The following is a 17,388-nucleotide window of genomic DNA, read 5'->3' on the forward strand; positions in this document are numbered from 1 at the left end:
CCATCCCATCAATAACAATTTGAGAGCGCGCACACACACACACACACACACACACACACACACACACATATATATGTATGTGTATGTGTATATATATGTGTATATATGTGTGTGTGTGGCGTCCAATATCACCACAAGGGCGAATATTGGTCATTTTGGGTGACGGGCCTCTGAAAATGCATACCACCCTCCAAAAACATGTTATTGTATTATTACTTCCCATTTCAGTCATACTCACAGGCGAAATGTTCGTCCACAGCCTTTGATCTGACGATTCGCGCAGTTTATAGCTGCACAGGAAGGTATTTTTTAACAAAATTACAAAGAATAAAGTTGCGTGTGCGCCTCATTAAAGATCAATAGAAAAGAGCCGTCAGTAGCAGGACACTGGAGTGGTAATATGGCGGCCAGTTTGCTTCAAAAATATTGGCCAATGAGTGATCCAGTAATATAGAGAGATCAGTGAAATAAACTCAGAGTTCAGCTAGTCAGAGTTTGTTGAACCTGCTTCCTGAAACAGCTGTGAAGGACCTGCGTGAAGCTGCGCCCCCCCATTCAAAATTTTAAAATAGCACAGTTGTTAGTTGTGGTCTTAAAGCTTTTGAGTAATTCAAAAATACATTTTCTGATCCGTGACGTCACTCCCCCCCCCCCCCCCCCCACGTCCTAATCTCTCCAAAGTGGTCTGAGCTACGTTTGTCCTGTTAAACTTTTGTGCTTTTAGGGTTTCGCCTGTTCACAGCTGAGGTGTATATTTTTACATGCGTGAAGCTGCATCACCTGTCATCATAACCGTAAATGCACAAAAGTTTATTTTAATAGTCCAAACAAGCACAAACGTAGACCACCTTGGAGAGATTTGCACGTCGGGGGCGGGGGGAGCACGGAAAAAAAGGAACTGCGGATTTCTTGACGGCTTTTATTTTGAAAGTCAGAACCGGAGCTTGTTTTTTTATGTTGCGGTCGGATGTCAACAACAGCTGCTTTAGCAGAAAAACTTTGAAGTTGGCGATGTGAAAAGTTTGATCCGTGTGCTGATTAAAGGCTGTGAGTTTGTTCGTGCATGGTGTAGCTGAACGTTGTTGCTACAGGTAAGTGATCCACGACAAAGACACTTCTGTAGCGCAGAAAAGTTGCGTTTAGTCGAGTGCTGTCAGTGTGCTAGCTCCAGCAGCTAATGGGCTAACGCTCCACGGCCACTGAAGTCACAAAGTTCACTCTGAATTCTTTCCTCCAAAAGTGAGGTTCTGCAAGGAATGTTGACCTTAGTTCCAAACGCCACCATGTGTGGTTGCTGCTAACAGGTTCTCTTCAGACCTGTTAGCCCGTGAAACTATCTATCGTGTCAGAAAAAATCTCAAATCGTGGCTGGTGAGGCACTGGCACTGCCTTCATCACAATCAGATTTAAATACAATTTGCCCAGTTCTGTATCACTTTTTTGAAAGTCCCGCTATACGGAGCCATAATGCGACTGAATAGCCTTTATTGGGTATTTGGATGTTATCTAGCTGAAGAAGTCAGGATGGGGTAGCATTGGGGGCATTCCTGGCATCTGGCTGGAGCCCTTCTAATGCAGAATGATACACACTGTGACCGAGAATGTGTTTTGAACACAAAATTATATAAATTATACTTATTAAATGAGAATTTACTTAGTTTCAAAAGGCACAGTTATACGTTTTTACGAGCAAAAAATGAAGTGTTTTTAAATAATAGACGATAAAATAAAATCTGTGGTAATAAACATTCTTGGATTTTGACATCTCCCCCTAAGATTTTAACTCAATGAAGTGGTTCAGGATAGCACAAGATGCCCCAAGTTGCTATGATTTAGCACCTTATATTGTTAGAGATGGAGAGCAAAGGAGGGTTTTAAATGTGTGGAGGTGAGATTTCTCCCGAATTTACACTTGTAAGTGCCTCTTGAAACAATAGAACTGTTAACAGCATCTTGCTGAATAGAATCATTTCAGACATATCTTTCACAGTCGTTAACTTAAAGAATAACAAGTTGTCAAAAGAAGTTTTTTTTTAAATGAAAAATAGCAACTGTAAACTATCTGCCTCTGATTTTTTTTTTCGTGTAAGTGCCTCTTGAAATAATAGAACTGTTAACATCTTGCTGAATAGAATCATTTCAGACATATCTTTCACAGTCATTAACTTAAAGAATAACAAGTTGTCAATAAATTTTTTCTTTTTTTTTTTTATGAAAAATAGCAACTGTAAACTAGCTGCCTCATGAAAGTGCCTCTTGCCACAACAGAACTGTTCACAACTGTGCAACTGATTGTATGAACTGTGTCCAAGATTACTGTACGTTTGCAAGAGCAACATTCAGGTTTTTTTGTAGAAAAAGAAGTTGTTCAGCATGGGCTGGAGTGAGACTGCTTCGCTGTGCTGTCACTATATCTCCAGCGGTGGAGAAAACTCTCAGCTGCAACGCTAGTGCCTGGGATACACAAGTAGCGTTTAGCCTGTCTAGCCAAGAGAGGAAAAGTAGTCTCATGGTTCTTCCACCAGTTGAGGGGGTTCTCCGACTGAGGTAGTGAAGGGGTTTCAAGATAATTCTTGAGCTCCTCTTCAGCTCTAGAGCTGGCTGACTTACGGACAACACTGACCTCAGTAAATGTCTTGCCCAAAAGTGGAGCCAGTGCAGAAGGCCTTCTTTTTGGAGCAGGGCTTTCTTCTGAGTCTGGCTGTGGTGTCAGAGGCTGGACCTCAGCCTCCCCTGGGTTCATGTCTCTACAGAAAAAAAGTCATTATTGTATTGTATTATATATGAAATATTGTTCAAGAACAGGTCATTTAAATTTACCTCAAGTGATGCTGCCTCAGCAACAACATTGGCATGGATTTCCAACTGGTCCTCCTCGGTGAGGAAAGGCAGAGCCTTGAATCGGGGGTCCAAAAAGGAAGTTGAGTGAAGCATGCGCTTATCCTTTGCAGAAATGTATCCTTTTGCCAGATCTTTGTGGATTGCGAGTTTGATTTCCCAAATAACAGGTGTGTCAACAGCAATTATGCCAGCTCCCTGTGTCATGCAGCATCTGGGCATGCAAGGGTGCAATAACTGAAAGTGTAGGAGTAGAATCCTCAGACATGATGTGGGTTGCATCTCTCATTGGTTTCAGCGCCGATGCAACTTCCTCCGCAGTGGAGATGTCCATGTCACTTAGTGTGCAAATGTCACTTCCAGATTTTCTAACTTGTGAGAGCAGCGCGGCACAAATAACAGGCTGATGCTCTAGGAATCTGTCGATCATGTCCAGCGCACTGTTCCATTTTCAGTTTGTGCAGCGTTAATTGCAGAAGCTTCTGTTTCTCCTGCAATTCATGATTTGCAATGGTGCTGCGGTGGAAGAAACCAGTGATTCGCCCGATCCTCTCAAGCAGTTGTGACACTGTAGTCAGCTTAAGAGCTCGTTGAGCAGCCAGGTTCAGAGTATGTGCAAAACAAGTAATCTGTGCCAAGTTGTCAATCTGTGTAGCGGTGAGCATGTTAGCGGCATTATCAGTCACAATCACCACATCGGAGACAGTCAGCCCCCATTCATTAGCAACGGAGTGAAACATGGCATTAATATTCGCTGCAGTGTGGCTGTTGTGCGTCATACAAGTTTGCAAAACACGGGATTCGAGCTGCCACGTATCAGTTATGTAGTGAACTGTGAATGTCATGTAAGACTGTGTTGCTCTTGATGACTATACGTCGCATGTTAGTACCACTCTGGTTGTTTTGGTTAGATCACAAGCGACCTTTTTTTAGTCTCTTCATAAAGCTGTGGCACAGCGGTTTCACTGAAAAATTTACGGCACAGTATAGTGTACCTTGGCTCCGCTGTCTGCAGCATGATGATAAATTCCTCGTTCTCCACCACACTGTAGGGCCTTAGGTCTTTGGCGATGAAACGGGTGATAGACCGAGTTATTTTTTTTTTTGCATGCTCTGAGCTGGTAGAGAGCTTTGTGAAGGACTGGAGTGTGCGCTGGTCAGTAGCTGGCGGCTGACTGTGCGCCGTGTTGATCATTTCTGGGTGGTACCTCGTAATATGAGCTCGTGCATTTGTCGTGTTGCCAAAGTATTTTATCTTAGTTTTCCAATTTTTGCACACAGTGCGCGTCATGTTCAGCTCAGTTTTTCCGGGCATTCGGTAAAAGCCGAAATGTCGCCAAATTTTAGCTTTTAGCGAAGACGGTGCCGCTTGGATCTCCTTCTCCTCCATATTTGTTTACTGCGCATGCGTGCGTTTCAACTACGGGTGCCTGGTGAAATCATGCTTTCTTTGTTACAAAATGGAGGTGGACATCCAGCGGATTTTCTATTAATTTATTAAAATCAATTTTGGGAAATTTTAAATCGATTCTGAATCGTAGCAAATGAGAATCGTGATTTTTACGTAAATCGATTTTTTTTTTTTTTTTGGCACACCCCTAGTTTTATTATACATCTGTGTAATTAATAAATAAAATCTTCACGAACGATTTGTTCGCGTGCACACGTGAAAAAAAAAAACTGTCTGCCGCTGCTGCTCTCCCCTCAAACTCTCCCCAGAGAGGAAGAGTCTGACACATCAGAGGAGGAGTTTTAAGGTTGATATACGAGGTCTGTTAGAAAAGTATCCGACCTTTTTATTTTTTTCAAAAACCATATGGATTTGAATCACGTGTGATTGCATCAGCCAAGCTTGAACCTTCGTGCGCATGCGTGAGTTTTTTCATGCCTGTCTGTTGCGTCATTCGCCTGTGAGCAGGCTTTCTGTGAGCAGTGGCCCACCCCTCTCGTCGGATTTTTATTGCGAATAAATGTCTGAACGATTTGGAGCTTTGCTGCATCAATTTTTTCCAGAAACTGTGAGAGACCTCCAGGTGGTAACCATTGGTCTCACAGGACGGCTTTGAGATGGCTTTCAGACGGCTGTCGGTGGGTTTTCAGTCATGTGACTAACCGAGAAATTGTGGATGAGCCTGGACATGCCAGAATATGTCCTGTGAGGCTTCATCACGGCGTTGTTTTGCACCATGCGGCACCGCCACGATGCGCAGAATTCCTCCACTCCTCTGTCCATGACAAAAACTCCTGTAACAGTGGAATGTGCCGTTCATTTCCAAACTGGACGCTGTGTTTTATCCGGGACGTCCTCTGACTAGCACAGGAATTGCGGAAGACGTGGACATCAGCACTTTTTCGGCACGCCGTCCTGTGAGACCAACACAGAGGTGGTTTTGTGCCGCACCATGAACGGCTCCGTTGCGCATCCGTCTGCTTTTCTTTCCATGAAAAAAACTCCTGTAACAGTGGAATGTGCCGAAAAAGTACTGATGTCCACGTCCCCTGCCATTTTTGTGTAAGTCAGACGACGTCCCGGATCAACAAAGCCTTCACGTTGGAAATGATCTGGTTGTTTCAGCGGGGTTTGAGCCTGTCGATAGGCGCTCGGAGCGTGGCGCGCTCTCAGCAGCTGTGGGCGGTCTTTAAACCGGCTGGAGCACTCCTTAATCTGTGTAATCCCCATAAAATCGTCCCTGAAAGCCATTTGAATTTTCCGAACGGTTACCACCTGGAGGTCTCTCTGTTTCTGGAAAAAACTAATGCAGCAAAGCTCCAAATCGTTCAGACATTTATTCGCAATAAAAATCCGACGAGAGGGGTGGACCGCTGCTCACACAAAGCCTGCTCACAGGCGAATGACGCAACCGACAGGCGTGAAAAAACTCACGCATGCGCAGGAAGGTTCAAGCTTGGCTGATGCAATCACACGTGATTCAAATCCATAAGGTTTTTGAAAAAAATAAAAAGGTCGGATACTTTTCTCACAGACCTCGTAAGACTGACATTTGGTTGTGCAAGTAACTTTTTTTGGTGCAAGTAATTTTTTTTATTTTTTTTTATTACTAGCACCAGTGCAAGTAGGTTAAAAAATGTATTTCAACCCCGTACAGCTGTTGACAAAAAACACTGTACATTATGTACATCAGCTAAACTATGGAAGTTAAGTTCATACAGCCAGAGTGTTTGACCATTTTAATGGCGGCATACAGAGAGACAGTGAGACAGGCTCACTGCACAGCATACCAGCAGTTAGCCCAGTGACTGCGCAATCCAAGGTGAGGCAGCTGGCTGCTGTCTCACAGCATGTCTCTTCTCAGTATTTGAACAGCAAAAAATAATAAAAAAAAATCTAAAACTGGTGAAGGTAAAAGGAAAATAACTTTATAGTACAAATCACTGGATAAATATTACCATTTAATTTATTTTTTCATTTTACATTTTTTTGTTATCATGATGGCAGCCTCACCTGCCTCCCCTGACCGCACGTCACTGTTAATAACGGTGTATACAAATGCTTTAAAACGTCTCATATACTCTTTGGGGATTATGTGTGTGTGTGTGTGTGTGTGTGTGTGTGTGTGTGTGTGTGTGTGTGAGATATGTATGTGTGTGTTCTATTCAAATGTGCATGTGGTAGACATCTTCTTCTTTGTCTTTCGGCTGTTCCCGTTAGGGGTCGCCACAGCAGATCAATCGTTTCCATCTCACCCTGTCCTCTGTATCTTCCTCTGTCACACCAACCACCTGCATGTCCTCTCTCAGCACATCCATGAACCTCCTCTTTGGTCTCCCTCTTCTCCTCCTGCCTCCTGCTCCATCCTCAGCATCCTTCTCCCTATATATCCTGGGTCCCTCCTCTGCACATGTCCAAACCATCTCAATCTCGCCTCTCAACATCTTCAGCTCTGCCACCTCCAGCTCTGCCTCCTGTCTTTTTGTTAGTGCCATTGTCTCTAAACCATACAACATAGCTGGTCTCACTACTGTTTTGTAAACTTTCCCCTTCACTCTTTCTGATATTCTTCGGTCACAAATCACTCCTGCCACCTTTCTCCACCCACTCCACCCTGCCTGCACTCTCTTCTTCACCTCTCTACCACACTCTCCATTACTTTGAACAGTTGACCCCAAATATTTAAACTCATCTACTTTCACCACTTCTACTCCTTGTAACTGCACTATTCCACTGGGCTCCCTCTCATTCACACACATGTACTCAGTCTTCCTTCTACTGACTTTCATTCCTCTTCTCTCCAGAGCATATCTCCACTTCTCCAGACTAGACTCAACTTGCTCTCTACTCTCACTACAGATCACAATGTCATCTGCAAACATCATAGTCCATGGGGACTCCTGTCTGATCTCATCTGTCAACCTGTCCATCACCACTGCAAACAAGAAAGGACTCAGAGCTGATTCTTGGTGTAATCCCACCTCCACCTTGAATGAGTCTGTCATTCCGACTGCGCATCTCACCGCTGTCACACTATTTTTGTACATGTCCTGCACTACCCTAACATACTTCTCTGCCACTCCAGACTTCCTCATACAATGCCACAACTCTTCTCTTGGCACCCTATCATAAGCTTTTTCTAAGTCCACAAACACACAATGTAACTCTTTCTGTCCTTCTCTGTACTTTTCCAACAGTATTCTCAGAGCAAACATTGCATCTGTAGTGCTCTTTCTTGGCATGAAACCATATTGCTGCTCACAGATCTTCACCTGTTTTCTAAGCCTAGCTTCTACTACTCTTTCCCATAACTTCATGCTGTGGCTGATCAGCTTTATGCCTCTGTAGTTACTGCAGCTCTGCACATCACCCTTGTTCTTGAAAATAGGAACCAGCACACTTCATCTCCACTCCTCAGGCATCCTCTCACTTTCCAAGATTTTATTAAACAATCTGGTTAGAAACTCTACTGCCATCTCTCCTAGACATTTCCATGCCTCCACTGGAATGTCATCTGGACCAACTGCCTTTCCATTCTTCATCCTCTTCATAGCAGCCCTCACTTCTTCCTTGCTAATCTCTTTTACGTCCTGATTTACACACTCCTCACTTGTCAGCACATTACCATGTGCATCTTTTACCACCCTAACCTGCTGCACATCTTTTCCAGCTCTGTCCCTTTGTCTGGCCAATCGGTACAAGTCCTTTTCTCCTTCCTTACTATTCAACTTCTTGTACAGCTCGCAATATGCCTTTTCCTTTGCTTTTGCCACTTCTCTTCTCGCCTTACGCCGCATCTCCTTGTACTCCTGTCTAGTTTCTTCATCTCTCCGACTATCACAAAATGTTTTCGCCAACCTCTTTCTCCTTATGCTTTCCTGGACCTCTTCATTCCACCACCAAGTCTCCTTGTCTTCCTTCCACTGTCCAGATGTCATACCCAGTACTGCCCTAGCTGTCTCCCTCACCACATCTGCAGTACTTTTCCAGTTGTCCAAAATTGCTTCCTCTCCAACTAGTGCTTCTCTCACCTGCTCGCTAAATTTCACACAACAGTCTTCCTCCTTCAGCTTCCACCATCTGATCCTTTGAGCTCTCACTCTCTTCTTCTTCTTTACCTCTAAAGTCATCCTACAAACAACCACCCTATGCTGTCTAATGACACTCTCTCCTGCTACCACCTTACAGTCTGTGATTTCTTTTAGCTTGCATCTCCTATAAAGAATGTAGTCCACCTGTGTGCACCTTCCTCCACTCTTATATGTTACCCTGTGCTCCTCCCTTTTCTTAAAGTAGGTATTCACCACAACCATTTCCATCCTTTTTGCAAAATCAACTACCATCTGTCCTTCCCCATTCCTATCCTTGATACCATATCTACCCATTACTTCCTCATCACCTCTGTTCCCTTCACCAACATGCCCATTGAAGTCTGCTCCTATCACCACTCTTTCATGCTTGGGCACACTCTCCACCACCTCATCTAACACACTCCAGAAATCTTCTTTCTCCTTCATCTCACAAACTACCTGTGGGGCATATGCACTGATGATATTCATCATTACCCCTTCAATTTCCAACTTCACACATCACCCTGTCAGACACTCGCTTAACCTCCAACACACTTTTAACATACTCTTCCTTTAAAATGACCCCAACACCATTTCTCTTCCTGTCCTCACCATGGTACAACAACTTGTACCCACTGCCGATGCTCCTGCTCTTACTTCCCTTCCACTTGGTCTCTTGCACACACAATATGTCTACCTTTCTCCTCTCCATCATATCAGCCAGCTCTCTCCCTTTACCAGTCATACTACCAACATTCAAAGTCCCCACTCTCATTTCCAACCTTCTAGTTTTCTTCTTCTCCCGCTGTTCGTGGCAACGTTTTCCTCCTCTTCTTCGTCGTCTTCGCCCAGCAGTAGCCCAATTTCCACCGGCACCCTGTTGGGCAATAGCACCGGTGGCGGACGTTGTTAACCCGTGCCGCGACCGATCCGGTATGGGAATTCGATTCTTAGTCTGCATAGTTGGGTTGGCTTGTTTTACGCCGGATGCCCTTCCTGACGCAACCCTCCTCATTTATCCGGGCTTGGGACCAGCACTCAGAATGTACTGGCTGCACACCCCATGTGGCTGAGTTGCATGTGGTAGACATAATCTGTCCATTCTGAGTGCAGGTCCCATGCCCAGACAGATGAGTCGGGTTCCTTCAGGAAGAACATCTTGTGTAAATTTTGCCAAATAAAATAATGCAGATCACACATGAAATTTCCATTCTGGAACTGTCACGGCCCAGGATAATGACTTGAGCTGACTTTGTGTGTTTTTGGTATGTCTGGTAAAGAGAGAGTGTTGGCCGATATAAAGTTTTCCAAGCACTGCACTTTTTATGTTAAGGCCCAGTCACATGGCACTTAACGAAGGGTGACGAAGCCCTGACGAAACAAGAAATCTGGACTTTCGTTGACCGTCGTTGGTATCGTTTAACCTTCGCGCAGCTTTGTTCCTGCAGCTGGCGCTACGTCAGGATTTTTAAATTGTTGAAAAATTTGAACGAAGGGCAACGAAAACCTCAATTCGTCTGTCTCCTTTTGCTGTTGTTCTTGATGTTTTTTTTCATTGTTTGTTTAGTTTTTGTAACGTTATTGTTTAATTTGACTTCGTTGGAGCAGCTGAATGTTTTCACACAGTGCAGAAGCCGGTTTGTGAGCGCTGAGGCTGCTGCTGCTTCATGTACTGTCGGAAATTACAGGACAAACTCAGCCTGTTTGCTTGGATTTTTTTTTTTTAATCTGTGTGTGTGTGGGGGGGGGGGGGGTGCAGCTTCAATGGGCTCAAGCACCTTACATAGGCCAGAATTAATCTTTTGTGTGATTATAATTAATTATTTTGCCATAAGCAACTGTTGAATTTGAAACAACAAAAAAGTTGTGTAATTTCCGACGGTACTTGAATGCAGCATCAGCGGCAACAGAAGCTGCTGTGTGCGCTTATTATTTTGTATTAAATATAACAATATGAGTGTAGGAATGACAATCCAGTCCTTCTGTACATGTTGTAACAGGCAGATGAATCGAAATGATGATATAAAGAGCTGTTCTGGAAGGCAGAATTCACGTTGTGGATCAGTGATCAGCTGGTGGAAATGACCGCACATGTGAGTCAATGCGCGCGTTCACACGCACTGATTAATTTACTGCTCTGATATATTCAATCATCTTTACACTTACATTTATATTTATTCTCCCTTTTGACAGTTTTCTGTTATAAATCAATATATATGACTTAGAACATAATACAGTGATACAGCAGTGACCACGGAAGACGGAGCGCGCAGCTTGTCAACAGACAGTGTGGATTCTCATGATGGAGATGATCCCTCTTTTGTTCTGGATGAGGAACCAGAGCAGGTGGTCCACCGTCATGCGCACAGATCTCCACAGCTTCTGTTTGCAGTTTCTCCAGGACTTAGGCACTATGATCTCCGTCCCAGCGCCGAGTCCTGGAACTCAGAGATGCAAACACACACTGCTCCAGCTGTGGCTCCAGGCGTGTTTCGTTAAAGCGGCGAGATCGTGAGCTTTTGTTAAGTTCCTCTTTTGTCCCTTTTGCGCTCTTGCTTCGCAGACTGTTCGGTAATAAAATCTCTTTCGTCCACCTTTTCTCAAGGAATTGTGACGTTTTTTACTTTTTCCCTTCGTTCAGGAATCATCGTGTGCCGTGTGAGCCACGGCATTACAGCCTTATGCCAAAATGGATGAATTCATTTTTTAATCAAAATTCTAAACACTATATCCCAAAATAACAATTTTATTTTTTTTTATTTTTGCAAACTTATAATTAATAATGAAAAAACAAAGAAATCATGTACATAAGTATTCACAGCCTTTGCCATAAAGCTCAAAATTGAGCTCTGGCACCTCCTGTTTCCACTGGTCATCCTTGAGATGTTTCTGCAACTTAATTGGAGTCCACCTGGGGTCAGTTCAGTTGATTGGACATGATTTGGAAAGACACACATCTGTCTACATATAAGGTCCCACAGATGACGGAGCATGTCAACACACAAACCAAGCATGAAGTCAAAGGAAGTCAAAGACTTCTGAGACAGGATTGTCTCCAGGGACAAATCTGGGGAAGGGTACTGAAACATTTCTGCTGCTTTGAAGGTAAAAATACAACAAAATCCGTAATGTGTATAAAACAGGCAAAATCCGTTATGTGTATTAAACCGACAAAATCCGTTGCGTGACCGCTCAGGCATTGACATTAAGCTTTTTAGTGTACTAGTCCATAGGACAAGTCACCCTGGCAGTTTACTTGTCCTATAGGAAAAGCTGGTTGTCCGGACAACCCGTGAGTGAGATTTAAATTAAATATTTATCACACATACTGCGCTCTGATTTGTCACTTAATAAAAACCTGTCATACTTCTTTTGTTTGTAAGTACTTTAACTTTAATATTCCAACATAAGAATTGCAGCTGAAATAGAAAAATCATTACATTTCAACATTTTCTGGGACTGAGATTCAGATTAAATATTGATCACATCTACTTTGCTGTGACATATCACTTCATGAAAAAGTTAATCCTGTCACTCTCCTGTGTGGGTGGTAAAATTTTGCAGTTTTATTTCAGATGTGGCAACAGAAACAGTTCATCTGTGGTAATACAGGGAGGCACTTATTGCCTTAATCCAAATTAAAAAATAAAAATAAAAAAAGTCACTAAAAGACACAAAACATAAATAATGCATGGCCTGTGGTCTTATAGTTTTTCAAAATGTGGTGGTGATAGACACGTAATGATCCTGACATTTACTTTGTCTTCTATTTCTGTAACTGCAGACTGTATGAAACCAACATATTTCATGTTTTGTGAGATCAGCTTTATTTTTTTTTTACCGTATTTTCCGGACTATAGAGCGCACCTCAATATAAGCCGCACCCACAAAGTTTAAAAAAGAAAAATGGAAATGTACATATATAAGACGCACCGGGCTAAAAGCCACTAATATCTACTGAACTAATTACGTAGTTTAACTGAACTGATTAGCATCCGAACGGTGCCTGTAGCATAAAAGTGCTGATCAAACAAAACAGAAAAGTTATTGATTGGTTTATTCATCGTCCGCCTGTGCACTGAAACCACTGAAGTCATCTTCAGTGTCGGAGTTGAACAGCCTCAGAAGAGCTTCGTCACGTACCTTTTCTGTGTCGATGTCAGTGTTGCTCTCCGTGTCGCTGTCATCCCGGGGTGAAGCTGGCTCTGAAGCTGTGGTGCCCTCTTCACGCAGCAGTCCAGCCTTTTGGAACCCATTGGTGATGGTAGATTCCTTCACGCTGCTCCACGCTGTTACGATCCACTGACAGACGTCAGAAAATGATGCTCTTCGCATGCAGCCAGTTTTTGTGAAGGATTTATCGCTGCTAATCATCCAAGCCTCCCATTCACCCCGGAGTGCTGCTTTAAACACTTGATTCACACTGATGTCCAGGGGTTGCAAAAACTTTGTTGTACCTCCAGGAATCACAGCAGGAATTGAGTTGGTTCTCTTGATGACTGCTTTCATTGAATCGGTGATGTGGGCCCTCATACTGTCCAAAACAAGCAGCGCTTTTTTCCGGTGAAAAAAAATCCCCCTGGGCACTTTAACCGTTAACCAGTCCTTCATTAGACTTTCTAGCTTCCATCCTTTCTGGTTGACTTTAACCACAATGTCCTTAGGGAGTTGGTCTTTCGGCATAGTTTTGCACTTAAAAATTACCATCGGTGGAAGCTTCTTTCCAGATGCGGTGCAGCCCAGGACACAGGTGAAATGTGTCCGGTGGTTTTCACCATAATGGATTATGCACCTGTCTTGTTTACAGTCCTGGTCAGAGGCAGATCAAATGTCAGTGGCACTTCATCCATATTTTTAATGTTGTCTGGTCCTATGGCGTTCTCCGCGATCTTTGTTTCAACAAGTTGTCGGAAATTTTCAACTTTGTCCTGGTAGTCTGGGGGGAGTTGCTGACAGAGAGTTGTCCACGCCCTGATGGACAGGCTCTTTCTTCTCATGAATCTGAAACACCAGGATGGTCCTCCGTTAAAATTGTCAATATTAATTTTGCAGGTGATTGATTTGGCTTTCAGCCAGATTTGCACTGTGGATACACCTGCTCTCTGAGTGTTAAACCAGTTCTCAAGAACATTTTCAAGTTCAGGCCACCTGCTGTTATGTCCTCTGAAAGCCTTTCTAGTCTTTTGGCATTGAATGAGTTCTTCCCGCTGCCGTCTCCAGCGCCAAACCATGGATTCATTCACACCAAGCTTACATGCAGCATCTCTATTTCGTTCCAGTACTGCCAGATCGATGGCCTTCAACTTAAATGCGGCATCATATTAACTTCTTTGTGTGGTTTCCATGATGAGGGGGTACGGGTTTGAAAAAAATTATCCATCGTGCCTGCTGCTTGCATGTGCTAAATGAAAATTAGCGCTGTCTGTCTCGTTTTTTCACTTTCTGCTAAAGCGCCCCGTTGGCGGATGAAGAAAAATCCACAGAAAACCCGCACCTCATTATAAGCCGCATGGTTCAAAGCATGGGAAAAAATTTTCCAAGAAAGAAAGGTTGGGACATGGCAGTTTATTGTTAATAGAAGAATTAGTTAATAATATTTACAGCCAGTTTTCTTGGGAAATGTCAGAGGATGAATACATGAACATTTCCAACTCACTGAATATTTCTTAGACTTTATTTACATCAATCATTCAGAAATACAAACAGTGTGGTACTTTATGGTAAATCTGTGTCAGGTAGGCAGTTGTCACAAACTAAATGTACATGGTGGAAGGAGACCAGTGAGGGAAGCCACCAAGACACAACTTTGGAAGAATGTTTGGCTTCTGTGGGTGTGAGTGTGAGAGTGGAGAAACTGGGAATATAACACTTATATTTTTATCTTCATTTTACATACAGTTACTACTTTTTTATTTGAGGTTGTTTCTATTCCATTTCTGAAATTAAAGAACTGCTATAAGGAAAAGTGTTTACATTTTATTGTTTTTTAAAACGTTTTAGTAGAACAAACACAAAAAACCAAACTCTTATAAAGGAGAAAATACACAAACATGCAGAAAAAAACTGAACAATGCAGACTGATTTGACTCGTGATTTTTGAAAATAAGCAGTAACTTACTTTGAAATAAATGAAACTCAGAACTGCAGCCTAATAATTTTGAAAAATAAAAATCAGCAGCTTGTATTTCATTTTCTCTTTTTTTCTCGAGACAAGACGTGATAGAAATAAAAAAACAAAAAGGCAGCGGTCAGGTATTTTTGTTCCGAGCAATGAAAACAAAGAATTTGAACGTTTTAAACAAAAAAAAAAAAAAAAATGCCACTTGTCTGGTCGGACAACGATTAGAGCATATTGCTTGTCCGATCACATTTTACACTTGTCCCGGATAATCGGACAAGCGTTAATGTCGATGCCTACCGCCGATCTGGCAGCTTTCTCCCAGACGGACTGCTTGCTTGAACGATGCTCTTCTAATTAATACAAGGTTGTAATTGTTTCTCCTATTGTTGTCTCACACTTCTTTTAGTTTTTAAGTGCAACTGTTGTGAATTTTAGCTACTTTACTCCTGTGTGAATCTTAGGAGTGGTTAGTGCTTCCGTTAGCGGTTAGCATGCACTCGCTTTGGATTTTCTGGTGCACAAATTACATTAATCTTTTCATAAATCTTGTGCGATGCTGACAGATAGGGTGGCTCTTGCAGAGAGCTGTGTCTGTAAGCTAGAGCAGCTTCTTAGTTCAGTGGAGTTAGATATTACGGGAACTCCAGATAAGGTTATTGTCCGGCCCGCTAGCACGTCAGTTAGCATTAGCCTAGCCACACCCGTTTATGGGTGGGCCTTAGCGGCCCGGGCCTGCCCCCCAAGATGCTTGTGCCCCCCCCACCACCACCACCACTAGGGGCACACACACCTTTTTATATATATATATATATATATATATATATATATATATATTTTATCGTAGCTAATTTTTTGTTGAATTCTAATGTTGAAATTTTTTTTAAATCACCAAGACATATACTATGTAGTGAGGAAAATAAGTCTTTGAACACCCTGCGTTTCGTTTTTGCAAGTTCTTCCACTTAGAAATCATGGAGGGGTCTGAAATTTTCATCTTAGGTGCATGTCCACTGTGAGAGACATAATCGAAAACAAAAAATCCAGAAATCACAATGTATGATTTTTTTTTTTTAATAATTTATTTGTATGTTACTACTGCAAATAAGTATTTGAACAGCTGTGAAAATCAATGTTAATATTTGGTACAGTAGCCTTTGTTTGCAATTACAGAGGTCAAACGTTTCCTGTAGTTTTTCACCAGGTTTGCACACACTGCAGCAAGGATTTTGGCCCACTCCTCCATACAGATCTTCTCCATATCTTTCAGGTTTGGAGTTTCATCTCCCTCCAAAGATTTTCTATTGAGTTCAGGTCTGGAGACTGGCCAGGCCACTCCAGGACCTTGAAATGCTTCTTACAGAGTCCCTCCTTAGTTGCCCTGGCTGTGTGTTTGGGGTCATTGTCATGCTGGAAGACCCAGCCACGACCCATCTTCAATGCTCTTACTGAGGGAAGGAGGTTGTTTGCCAAAATCTCACAATACATGACCCCATCCATCCTCCCTTCAATATGGTGCAGTCGTCCTGTCCCCTTTGAAGAAGAGCACCCCCAGAGTATGATGTTTCCACCCCCATGCTTCACGGTTGGGATGGTTTTCTTGGGGTTGTTCTCATCCTCTAAACATGGTAAGTGAAGTTGATTCCAAAAAGCTCTATTTTGGTCTCATCTGACCACATGACCTTCTCCCATGCCTCCTCTGGATCATCCACATGGTCACTGATGAACTTCAAACGGGCCTGGACATGTGCTGGACCTTGCTGCCCTGCAGGATTTTAAACCATGGCAGCATCATGTGTTATTAATGTAATCTTTGTGACTGTGGTCCCAGCTCTCTTCAGGTCATTGACCAGGTCCTCCTGTGTAGTTCTGAGCTTTCTCAGAATCATCCTTAACCCACAAAGTGAGATCTTGCATGGAATCCCAGACCGAGGGCGATTGACAGTCATCTTGTGCTTCTTCCACTTTCTAATAAATAATCATAACAGTTGTTGTCTTCTACCAAGCTGCTTGCCTGTTGTCCTGTAGTCCATCCCAGCCTTGTGCAGGTCTACAGTTTTGTCCCTGGTGTCCTTAAACAGCTCTTTGGTCTTGCTAAAATGGACAGGTTGGAGTGTGATTGATTGAGTGTGTGAACAGGTGTCTTTTATACAGGTAACAAGTTCAAACAGGTGCAATTAATACAGGTAAAGTGTGCAGAATAAGAGGGCTTCTTAAAGAAAAATTAACAGGTCTGTGAGAGCCAGTATTCTTGCTGGTTGGTAGGTATTCAAATACTTATTTGCAGCAGTAACATACAAATTGTCTGTCACAGTGGACATGCACCTTTAAAATTCAGACCCCTCCATGATTTCTAAGTGGGAGAACTTGCAAAACCACAGGGCGTTCAAATACTTATTTTCCTCACTGTATGTAAGGCATGCTGCAATTGGAAATAAAATGTGTCATGTGCTCTGTCCTGTGTCGTAACTCAGCCACATGGGGTGTGCAGCCAGTACATTCTGAGTGCCGGTCCCAAGCCTGGATAAATGAGGAGGGTTGCGTCAGGAAGGGCATCCGGCGTAAAACAAGCCAACCCAACTATGCAGACTAAGAATCTAATTTCCATACCGGATCGGTCGCGGCCCGGGTTAACAACATCCGCCACCGTTGCTGTTGCCCAACAGGGTGCCGGTGGAAATTGGGCTACTGCTGGGCGAAGACAACGACGAAGAAGAGGAGGAGAACATTTCCACAGACAGCGGGAGAAGAAAACTAGAAGGGTGGAAATGAGAGGAGGGACTTTGAATGTTGGTAGTATGACTGGTAAAGGGAGAGAGCTGGCTGATATGATGGAGAGGAGAAAGGTAGACATATTGTGTGTGCAAGAGACCAAGTGGAAGGGAAGTAAGAGCAGGAGCATCGGCGGTGGG

The 17,388-nt window shown here is 43.1% G+C and overlaps 1 protein-coding gene across 2 annotated transcripts in view; it reads left to right on the plus strand.

The window, feature by feature from the left end:
* The first annotated feature begins 967 nt into the window (after positions 1-967).
* The window catches only part of LOC117505612 (signal transducer and activator of transcription 5B-like), a 255,380-nt gene continuing 238,959 nt past the window's right edge, over positions 968-17,388 (plus strand). For both annotated transcript variants that reach the window (XM_034165193.1, XM_034165194.1), the window contains exon 1: positions 968-1,091. The gene's annotated coding sequence lies outside the window, so the exon portion shown is untranslated. The remainder of the gene's footprint in view (positions 1,092-17,388) is intronic.

This window comes from Thalassophryne amazonica, unplaced genomic scaffold (genome assembly GCF_902500255.1).
Source record: "Thalassophryne amazonica unplaced genomic scaffold, fThaAma1.1, whole genome shotgun sequence".
Taxonomy (NCBI): Eukaryota; Metazoa; Chordata; class Actinopteri; order Batrachoidiformes; family Batrachoididae; genus Thalassophryne; species Thalassophryne amazonica.